The sequence below is a fragment of the Sus scrofa genome, chromosome 2 (assembly GCF_054392235.1).
Source record: "Sus scrofa isolate SSC_HxYL_T2T_F1_AM1 chromosome 2, Sscrofa_HxYL_maternal_Yorkshire_Landrace_v2.0, whole genome shotgun sequence".
In the NCBI taxonomy this organism is placed as follows: Eukaryota; Metazoa; Chordata; class Mammalia; order Artiodactyla; family Suidae; genus Sus; species Sus scrofa.
The window spans coordinates 38,997,616-39,022,463 of NC_139384.1; the positions used below are offsets into that span (position 1 = coordinate 38,997,616).

General features: G+C 35.2%; 1 long non-coding RNA gene across 3 annotated transcripts in view; it reads left to right on the forward strand.

Annotated features, from left to right (window-relative positions):
* LOC106509395 (uncharacterized) overlaps positions 1–24,848 on the forward strand; it is a 707,614-nt gene that overhangs the window by 286,374 nt on the left and 396,392 nt on the right. The window contains exon 4 of one of the 3 annotated variants that reach the window (XR_014837149.1): positions 5,319–9,316. The exons of the other annotated variants lie outside the window; for them this stretch is intronic. This is a non-coding gene — a long non-coding RNA (uncharacterized LOC106509395). Of the gene's footprint in view, positions 1–5,318; positions 9,317–24,848 lie in introns of those variants that run through there. 3 annotated transcript variants of the gene reach the window in all.

Below are 24,848 nucleotides of genomic sequence, written 5' to 3' on the forward strand. Positions count from 1 at the left end.
AATGTAATTAATTATAATAGGGATAGATTTAATAAATGTGTGTTATTAACTTATTTAAGAACTACTGAATGCTTCCATGTTAAGCATATTTGCAGCTACTAGGTGCACAAAAACCTAAATGATCAATATCCTTGCTGGGTGTAAGGAAAAGAATCACTTTCATTAAAATGTAATTAGAGAAGAACAAGTGTAAAATCCTTTCATTTAAAAATCTTACTGGAGTTCCTGTCATGGCCCAGAGGTAACAAACCCAATTAGTATCCATTAGGACGCAGGTTCGATCCCTAGCATCACTCAGTGGGTTAAGGATCAGGAATTGTTGTGAGCTGTGGTGTAGGTCGCAGATACACCTTGGATCTGGCATTGCTGTGGCTGTGGCATACGCTGGAAGCTACAGCTCTGATTCAACCCCTAGCCTGACAACCTCCATATTTCGTGGGCATGCCCCCCCCCAAAAAAAGGACAAAAATTATTACTGATAGAGTGTGCTGGCATGCGATAAAGAGAAAAGAGCCTCCTCTAGGCAGAAAAGGTCTCACAGGTGACCTTAGGTAGAGTGAGCACTATACATAATATGTATTCTGTCTTTTTTTTTAACAATGTTTCAAATAGTTAGAGGGGGCAGGGGCAGCATTAAGAAAAGATCTACCTTTAGTCAAGCACAATGATTCCAGGCAAATGCTTGTTATCCTTTAGCCAAGGGTCAAAGGATAGGATACATATCTACCTGCTATAGCCACTGCCCAGAGATTCCATGAGACCCAGGACAGACTGACTCACAGTGGTAAGGGCAGGTTGCTATCTTTTTTCCTATTCTTCTTCCAAAGTGATAAAATATGAATCAAAATTAACCAGCCTAAAGTCTGCAGATTTCCATGGCTTTCTTTTGAGTGTCAGTTCTCTCTTTTCTTGAATTAAAAAGAGGATCAAAGCACAGTAGAAAATTATTATGGAAATTGGAACACAGATATTCCCTGAAGACACAGATATTTACAGAAGCAAATTCCTGGCCAGGAGTAACGTTGTAATTAAAAAAAAAAAAAAAAAGATAAAAATTTGAAAACCCAGGAGTTCCCATCATGGCACAGCAGAAATGAATCCAACCAGGAACCATGAGGTTGTGGGTTTGATACCTGACCTCGCTTAGTGGGTTATGGTTCTGGCATTGCTGTGAGCTGCGGTGTAGGTTGCAGACATGGCTCAGATCCCACGTTGCTGTTGCTGTGGCTGTGGTGTAGGTAGCTCCAATTAGACCCCTAGCCTGGAAACCTCCATATGCCGCCGGTGCGGCCCTAAAAAGACAAAAGACAAAACAAAAAATTTGAAAATCCAAGTAAACATGTAAAAAATGATGTTACAAAGCTAGAAGTGAAAAGCAATGTATGAAAATAATTTTAAGTAACAGAACAATATTGGCTGGTGAATCTAATAAATTATATATAATGGTAAATTGTATGAAGAAATAAGAGGAAGCAGAAATAATATTAGAAGTAACTGGGAAATAAAAGATGCAGAGGCAATAGATAATACAAGAATAAAATGTACATCTTGGTGCAAGTATGTAAGAAAATATTAGGTAGTTTACACTCTTCTGCAAAATAAGTCACTAAATAAAGAAATAAAATGCTTTGTAGGAAAAGGAATATGAGGTTATTTAAAAACTTTATCAGAAAATGATCTCCAATAGTGACAAACTATAAATGCCAAAGATTTTAATTCTGATTTCTGCCAAATTCCAAAATGAGTATACTCTCTCTGTTATATATAAACCATTCGAAAGTCATGCACAAATTACAACAATATGCTCTAGTAGATCAGTTGTTTTCCTAAGATACTTAATTTTATTTTTAAAATATACTATTAAAATACAACTCTTTCAAATGAGAAGAGAGGTGACTTTGGGCTTGAAAATTTATATTTTTCCTGAAGGAGCAATTTTTTTAATAGGAATTTCAGTAATAAGCTGGAGTTTTTTAATAGGCTTCTGGGCATGGCAATAAAATTTGGGCATGGCAATAAAACGTCATTCAGTGAATCTGCATTTGATTTCTTAAGCAAGAAATAAGGACTTTCTTTTTTGTAACGTAAATTACCTTCAGTATAGCCCATTTTAAATATTGCTCACATTTTTATAAATTTTCTACTTGTAATGCTAATTATTAACAGTGAACAAAACTTAAAGCACATCAAACAAAACTATAGAAATGAAATTAGTACAACACTAATTCCTTGATGTCTGCTTACTGTTTCATCGGAATAACACGTAATAGTCTACCTAATGGGTTAAAAAAATGTTTTCTAAAGGTAGGTTTAATCTTATTCAAGTTATGAAAAATAATGTTGTAAATTTATTGGGATACATGAATACTGACATAAAACCTGACAAAGAAATCACAAAAATTGTGCTAATACTTTAAGTACAATGCGTATGAAGAAAACTGTACTGTGAGAAAAAAATGAAAACTGTTGAAGGTAAAAAACTGTAAATTGTGTGACTATTTAATAGGTAAAGACTTTTTTGGCTAGTCCTATGCCACGTGTAATTTCCCAGGCCAGAGATCATACACACACCATAGTAGTGATCTGAGCCTCAGTGGAAATGCTGAGTACTTAACCCCTAGGCCACCAGGGAACTCCAAAGGTTTTTTTTTTAATGTAAGTCTATCACAACACACAGACATGCACACACACACACACACACACACACACACACACACACACACACACCCCACAAAGGAAATATTTTGTTCCTGTAAATGTTAAGAAATTCTGCATCTTAAAAGGACATATGGAAAATATTTTAAACCAAATTGCAAACATATATGTTTATAGAAAATAAGTTTAGGCAAATGATTAAAAATACAGTAAGATCAAATACATAAATGTACATTGGATATAATCATACACTTTATAAAAAATAAAAAATAACTTTCATTTCAACCCTTATGCTTAAAGATTAAATTCAAATAAAAGAACGATGGAATAATTACTTTGTCATAAGTAATATTTTCTATTAACAAATATAGACTAATGTGATTCAGTTTTGTTTTTGTTTTATAAGTGAATCTGGCTGCTGGGAGAGTGGACTGGACAAGGCATGACTGGGGTCAGAAAGACTGGTGGGTTGCACTTGTCTTGGAAGGTGAGAACAGAGAAAGAAACTAGTTGAGAGGACCCAGACATATGTCAAAGATCTGCACGCTAGAACTTGTACTGAATATTGGGAATAGGGGAAGAAGAGGCAACAGGAATGACTTCTAGTTTTTTTTACTTTCTGACTGGCATTGCCATCTTCTGACATAGGAAACATTGAGGAAGAACCAGATTATATCAATTAAATTTTGTTTCCATGTCTTCTACAGTGAGCATAAATGATTCTTAATCATCACGACAAAAAGATTTCAGAAATAATAATTACCTGAAGGGCTTGCCTCCCTACATTACTTGTTTATGCTGAACATAATCTTCATAAATAATAGTCACTCATTTTGGTTACGCATACTTCAACACTAAGCTGTAAATGAAACATTTTCATGTAGAGCATGACCTCTGATGTCAAATAGATCATGATCACTACCTCATGCAGGTAACCTAAGTTATTAAAATCTCAACATCCTCACTCATAAAACAGAATAATTATGCCTACTTCACAGGGTTAATATGAGATTTAAATAAAACTCTAGGCATATAGTACCTTACAGGTTGTCATTCATATAAAATGGAGGCACAGAAATCATAGTTATTTTTTCTGCTCTCCAAAACTTGGTGCAGAATTGAAGTTCCACCAATATAGATTTATTTATTTTTATTTTATTTTCCTCTTTAAAATTCAAGCATACATTAAGGGTCATACAGAAATTTGCTAAAATACTTTGTAAGTTAATAAAGAAAAATACACTTGGTTTGTTGGTATATCACATAGGATATATCTAAGGACAGTACTAGAATCTAGGGTAGCCAGAGAACTAGAAAGAATGACTAAATGCTGTTTAAATTATGAAGTATTTAGGACATAGATATTGAAGATAAACCTCTGTGGCTTGGTGATATAATTTCTCCTCTATCTTTTCTGTTATTGTTTTATTCTCAATAATAGTATGACCTCTTTACTTAACAAAATATTATATGGATCTGCTTAATTTTCACAGAGTTTTATTTTGGATAAATTATTATTTTAAGATCTCCATTAAGTCAGCCATTACACACTGAGCTATAACTTTCAGAATTCAATTTTTAGAGCTAATCATGAAAACAGAGCAAATTGATTTCTGAAAATGTATGACAAGTAAAAGATCTATTACAACTGATATTCTATTTCATGGATGTCACACTTTCATGAACCTTATATAATTATAGGTATGATTATAAGAACTTTAAGTGATATTTTTACACTGATATACTAATAATTGCAATGAAGCAATATTGTTTGCAGAGGAAAGTTTTAAAATGTGAACTTACATTAATAATATTAATTTTTATCTGCTTTGTTTTTATATCTATTTTATGCCTTTCTAATCATCCAGTATTATGTTTATTTCCAAATTCATATTTTTTTTGCTGAGTTCATATTCATTTTTAACATAGTATGAATTTTAAGAATCAGTGTTGTAGTCTTTCCTGTGTTAGTAATTACATATGAAACTTTATATTAAGTTCTTTATTGTCAGCCCTCAGTTTCCACATTTGAACACTAAAAGTCCATCTCTGCTTTTGTTGTTGTAGTGCCTCTAATATAGTGCAGTAAAGGGTTGTCATAGCTACCGAAGATGCATATTATTACTATTTTTTTCTCCAACTCAGGACTAGATCTATACAGAGATAAAGAAATCTGAATAACCTAGTGGAAACTGAGTTTCTAGGCCATTACCCCCTTTCCTTTGGTCTGATAAACTTAATACCCATTTTCATAAAGCTAAATCAGTTATGACACCTATGGGGAAAAAATCCCAAGAGAAGCTTATGTTGGAGAGAGGTGGTAGAAGAATCAGTAATCATCAGTATCATGAGATGTTTGTACAAGAAAAAGATCCCTCAGTTACTCTATGTATGTGAATTGTATACATTTGGAGGTATTTTGTTAGTTCTAATATGGTAATCATATTGGTTAAATTCTACACGGATAACAGAAATTTGTGAAATGGTATCTAATCTCAACTACAGGAAAAAACAGCAACAACAACCACCTAACCTCCTTATTAGACTAAACTGGTGGTCTCCAAAGTGAATGTAAGATTGCAATATTATGCTATCTATTTGTATTAATTTTATCTAAAATATTTAAAAGGGAAGATTAATACTAAGGATTCAATTTCTCCTAGATGTCAAATTCTCATGTTACTTACAAAATCCAGGTATGCAAAGGAGGTGACTCATCCCTTCCACAAATGTCTGTTGTGTACAACTATGTGCCAAGCTAAGGACACAGCAGTGACTGAAACAGAGGAAGCCCTCCTCTGAGGGGGCTACCATTCCAGGTCACCTTTGTCGCTGCTAATGTTTAGACTGAAGTTAAATCTGGAGAAATACAACTCCGAAGTACATCTCTGAGTGAAGCTTGGCCTGGTGACAACATCAGCTTCAATATCATAAAGATGTTCACCCAGGCCATGTGTTTGGTGACATTTGGAATAGCCACCCATGGAAGCACCCCTCTTTACTGTGGAGTAGACCATCATGGAATCTAATCAGTGCTGGCTATGCACCTGTGTTGTATAGTTGTCTTTCTCGTGTTGCTTGAAAGTTTACAGAAATGAGGAAGATAGGTAATCATTATTCTAGAGGAAGAGAGGAAGGAAGGAAAAGAAGGAAGGAAGGGAGGAAAGGGAAGGAAGGGATGAGGGAAAAGAAGCAGGGAAGAAAACCTCAAATTTTTGAAATCTGGTGATGCTCCATTGTTACATGATGCTTATAAAGTTCATACATAGTGATATCATTCATATTTTTCCTTCCTTGAGTTATGTTACTGTTTGTGACATAACACAGGCTTTGTTGTGAGTGCCATTAAGACAGTTAACAAAAAGATTACTAAGCCTGTCAAGGTCACAAAATGTGTCCAAGAAGCTCAAAAGGCTGAATTGATATTCTGTACAGTAGTTTCTTTATAACACAGCTACTCAATTCTCAGTCGATGGTGGGAGAATGATTCTGGAATCAATGTCTCAGTTGGTCCAGTCTAGTCTTCTTTTTTGTCAACTGTCTTGATTACACCCACAGTTGCTTTGCTCTTTACACCTACAGAGCATTTTTACATTCAGATCGTTTGCCAGCTGTGCTCTTTTATCTCCTTTTCAATCATTAGTAATCAGTGCCTTTATATTTCAATCCAGATAGTACATTCCTTCCATTACCCTTCCTTTATCTCCATGAATAAATCAAATCTTCCCTACCATAACCTAGAACACCATGTAACTTTTTTAAAAGATCCACTGTTCTACTTTTATAATTTAAATGTGGCTATTTCTTTAAAGTTTAGCTTTCTCTTTGGCTCATAAATTCCACATGTACAGGAGAATGTTTTGTTCTTTCTACTATGCTGCATGACTAATATATAGCCACACAAATTTTTTTAAATACATAAATGAATCGTCCTGAGAGTTAGGATAATAGCAGATTTGAGTATGCCAAATGTAGCCAACTCATAAATTTGTACAAGATAATCTCTGCTTCTATTCTCAGAAAATAACATTTATTTCTATTTCTTTACATAGATTTTTATCCATATAGTTTTATTCACTAATTTTATATTTTTAGATAAAAAGAAACATAGTCCTGCTAAATAAACATATTGAAAGCCCACTTTTAAGTTAATTATGGCCTTTTTTTCTTATAACCATTGGATTCTATCTCCCTAAAATCTATTACTCCTCAGAATTTTGTGAAATAACATTTATTAGAAGTGGTCTGAATACTTGTGTAAGTCTTCACTAGATCTTAAAGATATTTTGTATTTTCCTCTTATTGCAAAGCCCAGGATATAAAGAAATCAAAAATCAAACCTACTAAAGCAATAAACTTTACCTTTTTTTCAATAATTCTAAATTTTACTTTTCCCAAGGGATATTTTTTGCTAAAACTAATTCTGAAAAAGACATGAGCCAGAACTGAACACTTTGTGACAGTTAAACTAGGACCCAAAGAGTAACCAGTCTGCAGGGGAAACAGGGATATATGGGTAATATAAAAGTCCTTGATCACGTTAGCATTTGGACTCATCTGCCCAGGTGGGGCTTTAGTTTACTTCCTCCACAGAAATCCTTATTTCTTGGTTGTGTCAGGAAGATCCATAAGTTAGAATCACAGAAGCTGAGAATACATCAGCTCACATTTCCCTTCTCAGGTCCACTCATGAGCCATGTCTTTGCTATAAGTGTTCTGTGGAAATGTTGCTCTGTAGGGTCAAGTTAGTATGAAACAGTAGCACCACAGGTAAGGAGTAGCAAACAAAACTTTCATTAATTCATTTTCTTGAGCTTCTAGTCACAATTCTAGTCCTCTTCAAATGTATCTCCAAACCAGTCAGTCCTTCAAGCTAAGAAGCAGATAATATTACCTCATTTGCTTTATGCTTTCTTTACTTCATTTGCCACCTTCTTCTTCTATTGATGGGAAAGTTTCCAACTTATCCTTTCACCTCCAAATCCATATCTATCATTGATTTTTTTATTTGAAAAATTATGGGTATAGCTGTGCAACGCAAATTTGAATATTAGATTGGCATCTGCTTGGATTCTCTGCAGAGAGTCAGTCAGTGGCTGAAAAATCCATGAACTATTACAGAAATAAACAGATGGGAACCAGTCTTGGCTGCATAGGAGGTCTACGGATTTAGTCACTGGGTTTGAACTAATGACTTAATTTTTGATGCTAGGAAAGAAAATGATATGAGCCTCATTAAAGGTGTGACCAATTACTGCTGGTAATCTAGACAAGAAGAGTGGCAACAAGCATGTGCATCATCAGATCTTAGTCTGATTGTCTAAGATCTGGTGCCAAGACTTGCTTATTTGGGAACTCCTATCTGTGTTTTAAAAACATTTTTGATTATTTCTGTAAAATAAACCAGTAACCATGATACATGCATTTAGTGCATTTAATTGTATCAAATTTAGTTTTATTTAGTTCACTGTAAAACAGGAAAAGCATTGTGCCAAATACAAAGCATTAGGCAGATCATTAAGACACTGAAGACTGAAATAAAAGGAAGGTTATTTTTGGATTTTGCCCTCTACTTCAGGTAAACACAATAACTAGAATAGTATATCATTTCTAGTCAACAAATAATTAGAGAAGAATACTTGAATTTGTGAATGAGTATCAGCCCATTTGTTTGCTTTGGCAGATCAAAGCTCTCTTTATAGTCAGCTATAACCCTACCATCTTGCTTCATATTACATTTACTGAGACGTAGTCATTTACAGCTGAGTTGGAAGTGGATGTACATTCATAAGTAAATTAGATATTATTTCAAGCAAAACATTAGCATTCTGTCTGTAGCATAAATATATCACGCTTTTGTGGATAAATGATGGCTGTCCTCACACATTTTCCTAGTTGTTCTGCTCTGCTCTGTGGCATGAAGCTAAGGAATGAACATCCAGAGATAAAGGGGATTTTTGTGCCAGATCCTATAGTTCTTATTTCACTGAGATCTAATAAGCTGGTAATTATAATGAGAAATTACTGTGGATGTATGTTTTAAAATGTTCTTACCTTTACTTAAATAGGTTCTATTAATTATATCACATAATTCTTAAGGATATTATTTTACTCAAGTGATAATTGTTGATCTAAAAAATTGTCATCTTCTGAGTTCCCAATGTGGTACAATGGGTTAAGGACCTTACTGCAGTGGCTCAGGTCACTGTGGAGGTATAGGTTAGATCCCCTGCTGGGCACAGTGAGTTAAAGGATCTGGCCCTGCAATTGCTATGGCCCAGTTACAGCTAAGATTCAATCCCTGCCTGATAACTTGCATATACCACGGGTATAGCCATAAAATAAATAAATAAATAAGAATTGTCATCTTTAGTAGATGTCTTATCTCTAAAGTCAAACAGAGCTGAACCTAGATTTGAGCACTGCTGTCCATAAAGGCAGAGTATTTGGGCAAGTGAAAACCCATGTCTGAGATTTACATAACATTCCTCTGTAAGACCTAAAGACCGTATTTGAATTTGACTTATATTGAACAAGTGTACAAATAAATCTCTATTTTTAGGTTGTCACTGTGACAGCATGTAGCAGTATTTTCTTTTTAAACTATGTATTTACTGTAAAATTATACATTTTTTATTAAAACAGTTGGAACAACACAAAAGTCTGCTCTTTGGATTTTGTAGCTTACTTCCCTGAGGTAATAACCACTGTTAATATTGTAATAAATGTTCTACTAGACATTTTTTTACACACACACACATTCATGCTATTAAAAAAAAAAACAACTCTTACTACATATTGCTTTGCAAAATGCATTTTTACGTGATATGTTGGAGACAGATTTCCATGTCAGAACATATAAATTCTTTGCATTTATTTTAATTAGAGCTGAATTATTTTGAAAAATCCATCTGTTTTCTTCTTTCTCTGAGCTACTAGGTGAAAGGAATTTGTGAATGGGAGGCATTCAGGATCAAAACTGCTTTAAAAAGGAAAACCCTGTAAAGCTGTTTTGTATATATAATTTTATTTAGATGAAGTGTTTTATTCCTAAAAGCTAATGTAAATCTAGGATCACTAAAACAACATTACTTTTGGGAACAATGATACATGGAAAAATAACAATTTTAAATTTCTTGGTATATATGTTTGAATTACGGGCTTCTCCCACATTTTTACACTTTTTTTCTTCAAGACTTGAAATTCACCTCAGAGACAGTGAGAGAAAATGTCCTCTGGAGATCCAATTCATTTTCCTTTGTGAAGGAGCTGATGCTAAAATTAACTTTGCTGTAATTTTATGTTTCTTCTGTGTCTTCTGGGAATGAAATATGAAAATGCATATATAATTATGGAATTCTTGATAAAATTAAGCTTTATTCATTTTAGTTTCCTTTATATAATAATTTTAAGCATCAATTTCCATTTAATTTTAATTTTGATTTAATATAAAATTACTGTTTTTCACTGTAATAAATCATTTAAAAAGTGTAGGGTTAGCTGGATCCTATGGGTATTGTTGAGAGATTTATAGTAGATTATCTATTGAATGCTATATTTAGTTTGGTTTTTGAAAATGTTGCCTACTTTTTCTAAAGGAATTATTCTCTTTATAAAACCTTATTTCTTCAGGTTTCATCATACCTAATAAATTATAACAAACTGTGATTTATAAATTGATAAATCTTCATAATTTTTCTGTAAGTTTCCACTCACCATGGTTTCTATAAAGGCAGTTCATCACCATAAATAGTTGTGTGAACACTGTAAACAGGCCGCCTGAATGTGAACTTTACCGCTATCACTCTCCTGTACCTTAATTCTATTATCTGTAGAACAGAAATGACAACCACAACTTCCAAAGGGGTGTAGTATAGATTATATGAGTTAGTAAATATGAGGAATGGAGAAACATACTTGAGATGTAGAAAACACTGTGTAGAAAGTATAATTATTATTCTGAGGTTTTATGCTTTCCCCATTTGCATTATGACCATTCTTTCTTTTTTTCCCCATTTTTTTTAGTTTTATTGACGCATAGTTAATATTACAGTGTTGTGATAATTTCTGCTCTACAACAAAGTGATTCAATTATACCTTGTTTCTAGAAATGATCATCATGGATCATCATCCTTAACATTTATTGAATTTTGCTATTCACCAACATTCTGCTAAGTACTTTAAGTGTAGTTACTCATTGACTCTGCATAGATATATTTGAGATTTATGTTATTACTATGAGTGTTTTACAACTTTAAAGAAAAAAATAAAACATGAGATTTTGAGAGGTTCAACAATGAGCTACTGGTCATCACACAGCTTGTAAGTAGAAAATGAGGGATTTGAATCCAGATCATATCCACACTTTTAACCAGATACCAGGCTTTCTACCATGAGATCTTTATTTGCCATGCTATAATCTATCTTTCTATTTAAATTTCCCTTTGCCCAGATATCATCATCTGTTTTCAGTGGTGCAGAACATGTGCCATTTGGTTAATCTTGTTCTGTTGTTATCTCTCAAATTCTAGGGAGCTCCTTTTCCCCACTTCTTCACAGACATTGTTTTTGCTTCTGCCTCTGAGTTCTTGCCTTAACTACTCTCACTTATGTTAGCTCCCATGGTCCTCTGTTATTTTGAGGCCAGTTGGCCACTTTGACCTGGCCAGTGGTAAATTATTCCTATGATCCTGAATATTGGTTAGGCTCCTTTCTTTTATAATGATTTCCACTGAGAAATTTTACAGACAGTCCCGGGGGCTGAAATGAAGGGATTGATGTGTGATGAAACCTTCTTTCGCATATAAGAAATGCTCCTGCTGTCCATGACTACAGCTGTGCCTTACACTCGTGGACACTTGTCTGGCTTCCTCAAACGTCTTCTGTGTCAATGGGGTCCCATCTCTTTTCCTCCAGCAATGACCTCAGACAGCCTTTATCTGTCATCTTTACTCAGAAAAGCCCATCCCAGTGTTTCAGTTACCCAAGCTCAGCCCCTATATCTTCATCACTATTCCATCAGATAGTAAAGGAAGCAATGCAGTCACTGGGGAGAATGAGAACTACGTCTGTAGTGTGTACATATTTTCCATTTTTACTTATAAGGTATCTTTAGAGAGATTACAAATATATATCTATATTATCATTAAATATAGATTTAAAACCTTGGAAAATGGCAAAAAAAGCACCAGTGTAATAAAAACATCTGTGTCAATATTGTGATTTATATATATAAAAGCTTGTAAAATATTCAGTGTTCATGCATGTACAGCCTATGTGTATGTGATATGTCTGTGATATATATTGGTGTTATAATGGAGCTCATGAATATTCTTTTCTTAGAATCAGACAAAAGTAAATCCATTATGTCTATTCTACAGAGAGTTGATAGGATAAGGGCATGTTGCCTAGTTGATGTGTGAGGATAATACACATCCTGAAAACAGCATACAGATCACTAACTCTTTGGAAACATGCCTTACAGGTTAAAATCCAAGCCTCATGGCATGGGTTGTTAGGTCATTCATAATGTTGTCTCAAAACTTGACTACTTCACCTGCTTCAGTCCCTCTCATATTACATCTTGCTGCTTCCACTGCTCTTTATTATTCCGATTTTTGTATGTCTGTGCCGTATAAACACTAACATTGCCTTTGTTCTATTCTTCTCTCATTTACCAGAACAGACTGAATTATTTAGTGGCTAGGACTGTGTCTTATTTATCTTTGTACTCTCAAGGTTGTACACATAGTAAGAACTCAGTAACATTTTAAAATATGAGTATACTGGAATGGTTTACCCTGTGCCCCCTAAAATTCATCTTGTAATAATACATTAGCTAGAAATATATAAGGCAATATGTATCCCTTAAATCTGACACTCTGTTTTTCCAATCGTCTTTAATAATGTCTCGTAACATACTAAAAAAAAAAAAAAAAAGAGAGAGATGTACTTAAGCAGAGTCTTATTAACTCATGTTTAAAATGCCTATGTTGTAGTGCTCTATAAATTACTGAGGATTTGCTTGAATTTCATTATTTAAACTAAGAATATAAGCTTAATGCCAAGTGAATTCACATAAAATTAAAATATATATAGCATTGTCTTCATTGTCACACTTTTTAAAGTGATCATGCTTAGATTGCAGTAAGTTTCCCAATGAAAATTATCTGAATTGCTATGAAAAAAGCTACATATAGGCATAATACTTTGTATTATTTTAATCCTCATTATGTAGGGATATTATAATTTTGCATGGTTGCCACCATCTAGAAAGTAGTCAGGTTAGGAGTCTTGTTTTAGTTTTCTGTCATTTTAATAACAAATTACCACAAAGTCAGTGGCCTAAAACAACATAAATTTATTATTTACAATTTTGTACATCAGAAGTCTGACATGGTTCTCAGTGGATAAAATCAAGATGCCAGTAGGGCTAAATTCCTTTATTTGTATGCTCAGAAAAAGAGTCAATTTACTTGTTTTTTCCAGCTTCTAGAAGATGTCCACATTTCTGGTCTACTAATCTTCCTTTTTCTACTCAAAGTCAGCAATATTGCACCACATCCCATTTCAGTACTTCCGAAGATGGTTACTTTTGTGCAGTTCTTAAAATAGTGAAAAGGACAAGTTTCCAGAAGTCACTGATCTATAATAATTCCAAAATTCAGCATTTTGTAATTTCCTTGAATAAGACTAAGTCTTCTTGCTTGGGAATGATTTACAAGGACTCTTAGCTTCAACATCTGGATTCCTGGTTCTTTCCTTTAACTCATCCTTTGTTTTGCATAAGAAATAACAAGTATTTGAAGCTGAGTCAGCTTGTATTAATAATAATTCTAGGTTCCAAAGACCTTTTTTGATTTTGTATTGTTTTTGTCCATTTTAGACCTAGTTAGTGGTGTTAAGCTAATATAAATAGTTTTAAAGCATTGTCTGCTAACTATACAATTTATTGTGGTTTGCTCCATTAGGAAAAAAGATCATATACACAAATCTCTTCAATATAAGCCTTTTTCTGTCTAGAATTTCCTATAATGTAGCTATTGGACAGCATTCTTTTTTTTTTTTTTGGTTTTTTGCTTTTTAGGACCACACCTGTGGCATATGTAAGTTCCCAGGCTAGGGGTTGAATTGGAGCTGCAGCTGCCAGCCTACACCACAGCCACAACAATATGGGATACAAGCTGCATCTGACCTATACCACAGCTCATGGCAACGCTGGAACCTTAACCCACTGAGCAAGGCCAGGGATTGAACCTGCGTCCTCATGGATACTAGTCAGGTTCTTAACCCACTGAGCCACAACGAGAACTCCTAGACAGCATTCTTAAGATTCTTAGGGAGTTCACATTGTGGCGCAGAGGAAACAAATCCGACTAGAAACCATGAAGGTGAGGGTTTGATCCCTGGCCTCGCTCAGTGGGTTAAGGATCCGGCGTTGCCATGAGCTCTGGTGTAGGTCATAGACATGGCTCAGATCTGGCCTTGCTGTGGCTCTGGCATAGGCCCGCAGCAACAACTCCAATTAGACCTAGACTGGGAACCTCCATATGCCGCAGATGCGGCCCTAAAAAAGACAAAAGACAAAAAAAAAAAAAAAAAAAAAAAAGAGTCTTAGAATTTCTGTTGCTTAACAGGAAATATTTGTATGGCATGCACTTAAGATCCTTAAATGGAGTTCTGTTTGTGCCACCTCCTTAAATCTTTGGAGGTGTTAACAAAAGATCATAAAATCACATCCTTGTCACACAACGTATTTAAACCTTTTTCCCCCTAGATTTTATTAATGCTGAGAAATCATGTCTCAGTTTTAACATTGGGAATAAGACAATCAGAGTGAGAATAAATTTTATTTTAGTTTCACGCAGATTCTGGTGCCTTTATATTTACCAGTTATCTGACTAGGTTAATTCTCTTCTCTCATGTTGTATTATACAAGGAGAAGACAATTAGCACCTTCAGCAGTCTGTCTAGCTAGACCTCCTAGGTTAATAGGTACCTTTTCTTTTTTTCCATAACACTGCAGGTAACAGTGCGGCTAAACTTTCTGTCAGTAGAGGACAAAAACCTATTTCCTAGAGCTTTAATACAACTATAGTTACTTTCCTTTAGCTTTTATTGATAGTCTCCTTAAAGGCCATCAGGCTTTTGTTAAGTTTCTTTAAAGCCATTCTAATTTTTCCCTCCTCCCTGGCCCAAAAGCCACTTCTACACATTTTAGCCTTACTCCTCTACCAGGTACTGAAATAGCTTCCAGTTATTATTGATGTGTGGACTACCAGCATAAACCATAATGAATCAAAATGACCACATATGTAAATATTATCTGTTGTGATTCTGAGAGTTGACTAGGTTGGGTAGGTAGTTTTATGTAGATTCTCTCAGGAAGCTGCAGTCAAACCTTGGCTAGAGATGAAATCTTCTAAAATCTCTTTCAATTACATATTAATTGTCCCAGCTAGGAAACTCAGAATAGTTGGACAGGAATAATGGAGACTGCTTCAGCACTTCTCTGTCTTTATGTGGTCTTTCCATATGATCTCTGCAGAGCCAGATAGAAACAACATCAACTAATATCACAAGACATTAAATATAGCTTCCACCACATTCTATTTATAGTCACAAAGCCTCCCCAAGTAAAGATGAGAAGAAATAGGAACCATTTCTTAATAAGGGAGTAACAAAATTTTAGAAGAGCATAGGGATCCAGGAATATTTTTGGTCCATTTTTTGAAATACAATATGTCACACATCCAATCTGCTTCCCAAATACACATTATTGTCAAGATTTCATCTAAAACCTTTCTTCTTGGGTCATTTGTCTTCCTTCCAAAGACCATTCTTGGAAGTAACTGTAGTAAGTACCACTCTGTTGATGATAGACACCCAGATTTTCTTTGCATGAACAACGTTTATGTAATTCTTCGTATTGTAAAGAAAATGTGGTAAACATAAAATTCCAGAATCACAGTTATTTTTTCCTCAGGGCTTTGAAGATAGCATTCTACTGATATTGCATCCTATTATTTGTTTCTACTTTGGTTTTTATTGCTGACCTTGAATAATCTCTTGCCAGAAACTTTGGCTATTCTTTATTCTCTACATATATGTTCCTGTTTTCATCTTTGCTATTCTATAATTTTTTATGAAGTGTCTAAGTGTCAATATACTATTTTAGAAAATGGTACTTTGAATTTATTGGACTTCCTAAATATAAGTATTTGTATATGATTTATGGAAAAGTCCTATAGCTATCATTGTCTTATTCACTGAAATTTTGTGGACTAGAAATCCCTGTTTTTCACCCCAGTATTTGCTTTTATACAAGAATCACCTGTGGTAGTTTCTTACATTTAAGGTACATTTAGCTTTTTGAAGTTTTGTGTCTTCAGGAGCCCAGTTCAGACCAATGTGTTTCCCTTAAGTAAGCAATATCACCTTGAGGTCATCAAAAGCACTGCTTTGGGTGACATATTTTCCTAAAGCTATGGCATATAGCCCTCATTTTCCACTTCTTTCTATCCCTGACCCCCCATTTTTATTCAGACAGCTTTCTTTAGCTTGTAACATTTCAGCCTGGTTTGGCTTTTTTACTTTTCTCCTTTGTGTAGTGTTATCACTGTGGGTTAAAACAGAGCAGTGTGTCTTCATTTATTTTACGTTTGGTTTATTTGCCTGGTTTAAGGCCATGCTATTTGTCTTGATTGTGTACTTATCTGTATTTGTATTTATGTATACCATCTAAAGCAAGAAAAATGAAGTAAATGAGAGTTCATTTGTGTTAAAAAAAAAAAAAATTGTCTCACCTCCACCTCCTCAGGTATTATAATTCCACTCAGGAAGTATCTCAATTTACTCCCAGTCCTCCCCAAACTTTCTTACTTATGGCTTATATTTATTAAATTATATTAGAGACTTAATTTGATATATACACTGGGGATGAATGTCATGAAATTGCTTTATCTACACACTAGCAGAAATAGCTATCACCTTGAATCTCATGTGATAAAGCTTGATATATTTTATCTAGTCTTCCTTTTCAAATTTTTCAAAATTTTAGGTAACAATAGGATATTGCTGTTCCAGATTTCTCAATTATTCCTATTAACTCTTCAGTTACAAATTTAAGAGTCAAACGCTCACCAATTACCCTTCAAAGTTTATGGAGGTGTCAAGTCGCGGAGTGGAGGCGAAAACTAAGACCTGTCATTATAAAATGACACTCTAGGAAAATTGCAAACTCTTAAAATGCATTTAGATAATGAGCTGAAGAGTATGGTGCAGTAGACTTGGAAATATGAACATTCATAGTTGATTCCTCGGGTGGTAGCTGTCAAGATGTTTGACATTTTTGCCGTTACCAAATTCTCTTGCCACCAGCAATCCCAAGGCTCTGCATCTCCCTAGACCAAAGACACTCATGTAAATAACTGACTTAATTCCAGGAAGCAAACTATTGACCACCGTTTCATAGAGAATGTGAAGAAATTTAAGTATTGAAGTGTAAGCTAATCACTGCTTTAGCTATAGTGAGCAGCTAAGAGTCTTTCACAGTGTTAATGAGGTGTTAACACTGTTCTTCCTTTGTTATTTGTCTTTTTCTATATTAGTAACACATTTTTACCACATTAGAGAAGCTTGGAAATTGCTTGATGCACCACCTATCCGTTCTGGTAAAAGTGCTTTCATGATTAGATTTCTGGCTGTGTAATTTTGTTTTCATGGTACTTCATCCCGCTCAGTAATCAGAAAGGTCATGTGAGTAGTTCTTTTTCAACCAGCCAGTGTTCAAAAGTTGACAAAATTCTGGAAATGGATTTTGTCATATGTCCTGGTTACAAAAGAATCAGCAATGCTGTTCTCTTTAGGAAAGACAAGGAGTATAAGTTTATTCTAAAGAAACACATATGATAATTAATGAGCCGAAGAAGGCCAGGAATGTGCCCAGAGATGAGAGTTTATTATGATTAATTAATCAACCAAACCTACATTTTGTGAAAAAGCTTAACAACTTTGTTCTCCATGACCCAATGTTTAGCAAAGTGTGGTTTTCAAGGCAGCTGTACAGAACATTTGCCTGACAAATAGTGCAGAGCTGAATATAGGAAAGTAAATTGAAAACAATTCAATTACAAGGAATAGTCCCTATGAGATGGTGGGGGCTCAGCCAAGCCCATAGGGGTTTTGTGTGATGCTGCAACTTGAACTTCACAGGACAGGCAGTCAGGAAGTGATGATGGCTGTAATCCACAAGCATGAGCTGGAGCCCTATAAGGACAGACTGAAGTCCATTTTGTTTCTTATCTCCTCTACCCTGGGTGATATGAGTATCTTGTAGGAGCTGGCATCTTTTGTCACAGAGCTAAACACATGCATCTAGCTGAGGACTCAGAGAAGTTTAAGGAGCATCCAAGGAGATGGTAGGGCAGGCGCAGACCCAGGTGCTCCTTCATCTGTTGGAGGTGGAGTCAGTAGCTCAGCAATCAAGTGTATGAATGACTACAAACCACAAAAAAGGTTTTCTCTTCTACCCTCCAAATATCCATGAATTGCCTTTGTGGCCCTCTCTGAAATGGAAGATAATCAGAAAAGGAACTCTATAGTTCAGCCTAGCCAAGTTTAGCCATTACAGTCATCCCAATATTCTTTATAAATAGAAGTGGGCATACCTCTTCTTTGATAAGCCATTAGTGTGGGATATTAAGACAATCTTAGTCAGCAGTTGACGTGGCTTTGATTCTTGTCACTTGTATAGTTACATAATGTCCACCACAGGATTCAGGTTCTTCAGAGATGAACTGCTATCTTGGTGTATTTCAAACCAAGCTATCAGAACTAGTGTATTCCAAACTCCATTCTGTTAATTTTTTTTTATTTTTCTCTTTTGAGCTGCCTTTCCATGTTTCTCAAGATTACAGTACTATTTATGTGTGGGAGTCAATGCCTGGACTTTCTCTTCCACTGTTCCATATATTCTCTCGTTAAATTCACACAGTCTTGATTACTATACCTTTATAGTGAGATTTGAAAGCCAGTAGTATGAATCCTGCATATTTTCTTTTCAAAGTAATTTTGACTATTCTAGTTCTTTTTTTTTTTTTTTTTTTGGTCTTTTTGCCTTTTCTAGGGCAGCTCCTGCAGCATATGGAGGTTCCTAGGCTAGGGGTCTAATCGGAGCTGTAGCCACCAGCCTATGCCAGAGCCACAGCAACGCGAGATCCAAGCCGTGTCTGTGACCTACACCACAGCTCACGGCAATGCCGGATCTTTAACCACTGAGCAAGGCCAGGAATGGAACCCGCAACCTCATGGTTCCTGGTCGGATCCGTTAACCACTGCGCCACCACAGGAACTCCTCTTTTCTCTTTTTATATGAATTTTAAAATTAGTTTGTTGACATTTACAAAAAAAAATATTGAGATTTTACAGTGACTCTGTAGATCAGTTTGGGAAGATCTGATTTCTTGTTGATAACCTGCAGTGCAAAAATGTGGTGTATCTCTCATTTTTAAAGTTTTAATTATTCTTTGAGTTTGCAACTTTTACCATGAAAATCCTAGAAACATTTTGTTAGATTTATACTCAATAATTTGGGGGCTTTGGTTACTCATTAGTACTATTGTCAAGGGTACTATTTTATTTTTATTTCAATGAAATCAAACATAAATAATAGCAATATGCTAGTATATAGAAATAATATTGTTTGAGTATACTGATCTTATAACTTGTAATCTTGCATAGCAGTTACTAGTTCTGAGAGCTTTCTTGAACATTCTTTGGAATTTTCTGTGTAGATAGTCATGACATCTGCAAAAGGAGAAATATATTTATTTTTTTCTAGTCTGTATGACCCTATTTCCTTCTTCCCTCATTTAACTAGCTAATTCTCCCATTATAAGATTGAATGTAAATGGCAAGAGAAGAATGTGTGTGGGACCTTTTTGGTTTTATCAGTCCCTAGGAAGAAGTGATACTTTTCCTAAGGAGAACGTAATATCACTGGCTTCATATTACTTGTTCCCTAATTAGTCTTTCCCAAATTATTTGTCTCCATGGATATGTGAAGGTGGAGAGATGAAGAACTGAGAGAACAATGCAGAAATGATACAGAGACATATACCAAAGATAGGGAGAAGACATGCGAAAAATAAACTGGCCTTGTAAATCTCAAACAGGGTTGGACTATTCATACTTTCTTCATGTACTATGCAGTAAATGCTATATAAGGCTAGAAATTCCAGCAGATATTACTGTCGTCTGATTTATATATTTTTTTTGGGGGGGGGGGAAGTAACCAATCTCTCTTAGGGGTCATTAGATAAGGTCCGTACCCTCGTTGGGGTTAGTGGATTTTTCTGAAAAAGTGGGTATTTCTGCTGTTAATTATGTATCCTAGGAAGAGATCAGAAGGAAAAACACAAAAACAGAGGAATGCAGGGAAAAATACACTAACATTAGAGGTAGAAAAAAGTTTAACAAGATCCATGAAGAGACAACTCTTATTCTCAACAGGATCACCATGGTCATGGCACTGGACATGTGGGGTTTAGTAGACATTATAAAATAACTCCTCCTTTGGGTTATACTTCTATCCTTTTATCTAAATCTATAATAATATCCCATTATACTTCTTATATTTAAATCTGTAATAATATCTCATCACAGCTTACCGTCAGGTCTTAGCCATTATTGTTAAGTAGTTAAAGAAAAGGTATGTGACCATACTTGGGACAAAGCAGTAAGATAAAAGTAGTAGCAGCCTGAGGTAAGTTCATGTCCAGGAACGTTGTACAACTCTAGTGGCAAGAACCAAGGCCTAAGGAGAAAGTATGCAGCAGCCATGTGGAACAGAGTCTCCATTCTCAGAACAGGTTTGTGGCAGATGGGAGCATCCTCCTATTGATCCAAGGTATATGTATACTTAACAGGTGACTGTGGTAACACAGAAGTAACCAGCAAAACATGACTCCCTACAGTAAAGCTGGAGGAAAGAATGTAGTGATAATAATTTTGTTTATGACGAACAATGAAAACTCTTAAACTGATACCGTAAGTGATAACACGTTCATGTTATAAAAATGTGGATAAATAGAAATCGGGTCACTCTAGAATGATTCATTTAAAATGAAACAAAACAAAATGAAAGTATGATAGCAAAGTATGAACAAAAGATTTTTTAAAAAGAAAGAACAACACTAACTTCAGATCTTAACTGACATTAAAGGGGAAAGTATCTTAAATTCAGAGGAGACCATATTAGACTTTGCATCTGGGCCAGTTCATCCTCATTATGACACTTTTTTGGGCATATAGACCTAAAAATCTCGACACACTGCCCAAAGAGCCCTGCACTGGTTCTTGAAAATGGACAAAGGAGCCTGCTGGATGCTTGTTTGAAACTAAATAAATGTACAACTGTGAGGCCTTTAGGAAATTACATTCTGAGTTTGTGTTTTCCAGCTATATTCTTTCTGAGAATGAGAAAATTAAAAAGATTTTCTGGATTTATCTGGCAAATCACATTCTTAGACTGATTTTCTTGTAGCAGCTGCAGTTACATTTAGATCAAGGGACTAAAAGCACCTCACATTCCCACAACCACCACCATATTCAGTAAGATAACTGTTATGACCGTTCCTCTTCGTTTGTTATTTCATCAAATATTTATTGAGTGCCTATGATGCTATGGTGGCTTTTGGGAATATCAGTAGACAGATTCTCATTTGTCAAGGAGCCCAGCACAGTGATGAAGGAGGGAAGCAGACAATTACAATAGCTCCATCAGCAAAGCTGCTTGACCACAGACAACTGGAAGTACTGTCTAATCTCACCAAGTTGCTACTTTGTTCTGCTGCTGTCACAGAAGAGGGTTTGCAGAGTTTCAATGTAGAGACTGTGGGTAGAAGTCTTTAGAGGGAAAAAAAATTAGATGCTAATGAGTGACTTTTTTCCCCCCAATGTTTAATATGTGGAATTGAGTTAGGAAGCTCAAATGTTTCTGCTTGAGAGACCACATAGGCATCAAAAAAGTAAGTAAAGGCCAGCAGGTTCCACACCTCTCCCTAACACCCAAAGCAGACATTTCTGATAGACCCCACATTCATCCTTTTCCCAAAAACTGCTCCCAAGCAACTGCCACAAGCCACCAGGCCCCCTGTGTGGAGCAAGGCTTTTCTGTTCTTCCCTTGGAAATAACTGTGCTCTCATGATAGAAAGAGTCTGTCTTAGTTTGCAATCTCTCTGAAATGTTCTGGAAGATATGTAACAACATTATTCCAACAAGGCATTGAGCTGACTTTTGGTTTGATTTTTAAAATTTCCAGGGTCTATATTTTGAGCTGATACTAGTGTCCTGTCAGTCTATCCTAGCTGTGCGAATTTAAGATTGAATTCCAAGTGAACTCTTTTTCTTTCAGTGTTTCTCAGAAAAATAGTAAAGTTGTGGTATTTTTGTCTGTAATGTAAGTATTTCCAACATTCAAGGATTTTTTAATGCCTCTAATTATATTTAACACTTGGTGCATGTATCAGTTCTTTAGTGGCATGTTCCTTCATCACCCTGCGTTGTGAAGTCATATTTTCTATTTTCTACTATATTTTTCTTCATAAAACATAGCTTTTTTTTTTTTTCCTTTTTAGGGCTACACCTGCAACATATGGAAGTTCCCAGGCTAGGGGTCAAATCAGAGCTGCAGCTGCCAGTGTACACCACAGCCACAGCAATGCAGGTCCAAGCCATGTCTGCGACATACATTACATCTCATTGCAATGACAGATCCTTAACCCACTGAATGAGACCAGGGATTGAACCCACATTCTCATGGATACTTGTCAAGTTCATAACGACTGAGCTTCAATGGGAGCTCCCAAAACATGATTTTTTTATATATTAATTTGTTTGGTTGTCTCTCTTTTCCACTAAAATATATACTCATAAAGCCAGGTAATTTTATCTATCTTACTCACTATGTAACCTCAGTACCTGTCAAATATTTAATGCTTAATTGAAGTATAAAACAGTTGTGAGAGGCAAGCATGGCTCAAGCACCATTTTCATGAGAAAGTAAAATCAGAGGGTGTCTTCGCTTCATCAAATACATACACATTGTAAACAGCACAATCCCTACACCTTTGCTACCTTCTTTTGGTGCCTCCAAAGCTTAAAGTTACTAGGCAACTTGTTGGTAGCTTGTTCTCATTCAAATGAAGTGGATAAGGAAGTACGATGAGAGAAAATCCAACAGAACTTAGCGTTTAGAAAAAACTGTTGGAAATACGGAAGAATTCAGTCATTAACTTTTGAAGAGACTAGCACATTTATAGCTAGGCATAACATGAGTTGTGATCCTATAGGATTTATTAAATTAGCTCTCTAGAAATCTCAGCAGCTCACGAGACTAATAAAACAGGAATTTCAGAGGATTTCTTTATCCTTGATCACTTGTCAGTTCTCCTAAATTATTTCAGTTCCTCTTTTATTTGCATGACACCTGCTATCACAGCAGTCCATTTAACTGACATTATTCTTAATGAACATTCAAGAGAAGCAATTATTATTTTCTTACTTTCTACTACCTTTTCTTTTTGTCTTTTCATGTTTATTCCAAGTTTTCCTATGACTCCCAGTTAGAGGAATTCTAAATTTCAATATTAAATTTGCTATATTATATGAAATAATATACTTTCATACATTCTTAGAATTCATTTAGAATTGCACATGCCTATTTTTATGAATACGTAATTATGATATATATGTTCCAGTTGCCTAAATTACATAAATATTATTGTTTCTAAATTGCTTGACATGAATTTTTGAATTTATGGCTTTACCAGAACTATCAATAGTTCAGCTGGTTAAAAGCAGAAGCTAAAATTTTAATATCTGCTATTTGTGACACAGCAACCTTGAGATCTGTAAAGCAGTAAATAAAATAAAAAAAAAATAAGATGTTCACCCTCTAACACTTATCTCCTCTGACCAAACTCTATGGCAATACAACCTCCCACTAAAGCTGCCCAAAACACAAAGCTAACACAACATGGGCTTAAGCTCACTGCAGTGACACCCAGATGTACTGTTTACCCAGAGTCCTTTCAGTTTCATTTACTCACTTAGAATTGGGAGAGATGAGCATATCACCAGTGAGGCAAAAACTGTCTCCAATAAACTCATTTCTACACTTTCTTTTGAACACTCAGTAAGGTAGTAAATTGCTTAGTAGTGACTTGTTTCCCCCTTCTCCCCTGTGAACCATTTTTAGACAGTGGTACATGCTTTATTTATGGTGTATTCTGGCTTCCAAATTTTCAGAATAGAATACACCTTGAGGGAACTTCAGTGTCCTTGCTCTCCTACATTGATTACAACAGAGAACTGACATAAATTATAAGGCAACAAAATTTGTCTTGAGTATTTTTGGTTTTGGTAGAGATTGGCTTATGTTCCTTCAGAGGATGGTTGATTTAGGCCAAATCTCTACTGGGAGAAAATTTTGTGCTTCCACTATCTGGCTTCAGAGGCCGCTACAACTACTTAACAGGCATGTGAATCTGGGCAAGGTACGTAACCATTCTGTGCCATCACTTTCTCCCTTGTAAAATGAGAAATCATAATAATAATAATAGTGTTTACCCCATAGGATGGTATGCAAGTGACAATAAATATAAAGTACTTAGAATGGTATGTTATATTGGTGAAGATTTGCTATTACTATTACTCAGCACACAGACATACACAGACACACACATACACACACACAAATGTGCTCTTTCACTAAAATTGTCATAGATTGTGTTTGTTTTCTTCCTTTTAAAAATGTTCCATTTATGGAATTCCCATTGTGGCTCAGGGTCTAAGAACCCGACATAGCATATGTGAGGATAAGAGTTTGATCCCTGGCCTCACTCAGTGGGTTAAGGATCCAGTGTTGCCACAACCTGTGGTATAGGTCACAGGTATGGCTCAGATCTGGCTTTGCTGTGGCTGTGGTGTAGGCAGCTGCAGCTCTGATTTGACCCCTAGCTTGGGAATTTCCATATGCTGCAGGTGTGGCCCTAAAAAAGAAAAGAAATAAAAGTTCCATTTCTCCTATTAATCTTGTTAATAAATAGCATGATATACTAGTTCATGCAAACAGATTATCAAGTAAAGGCTGGGTGTTTGTAAACCTCTAAAATGTGTGAGCTGTTAAGAG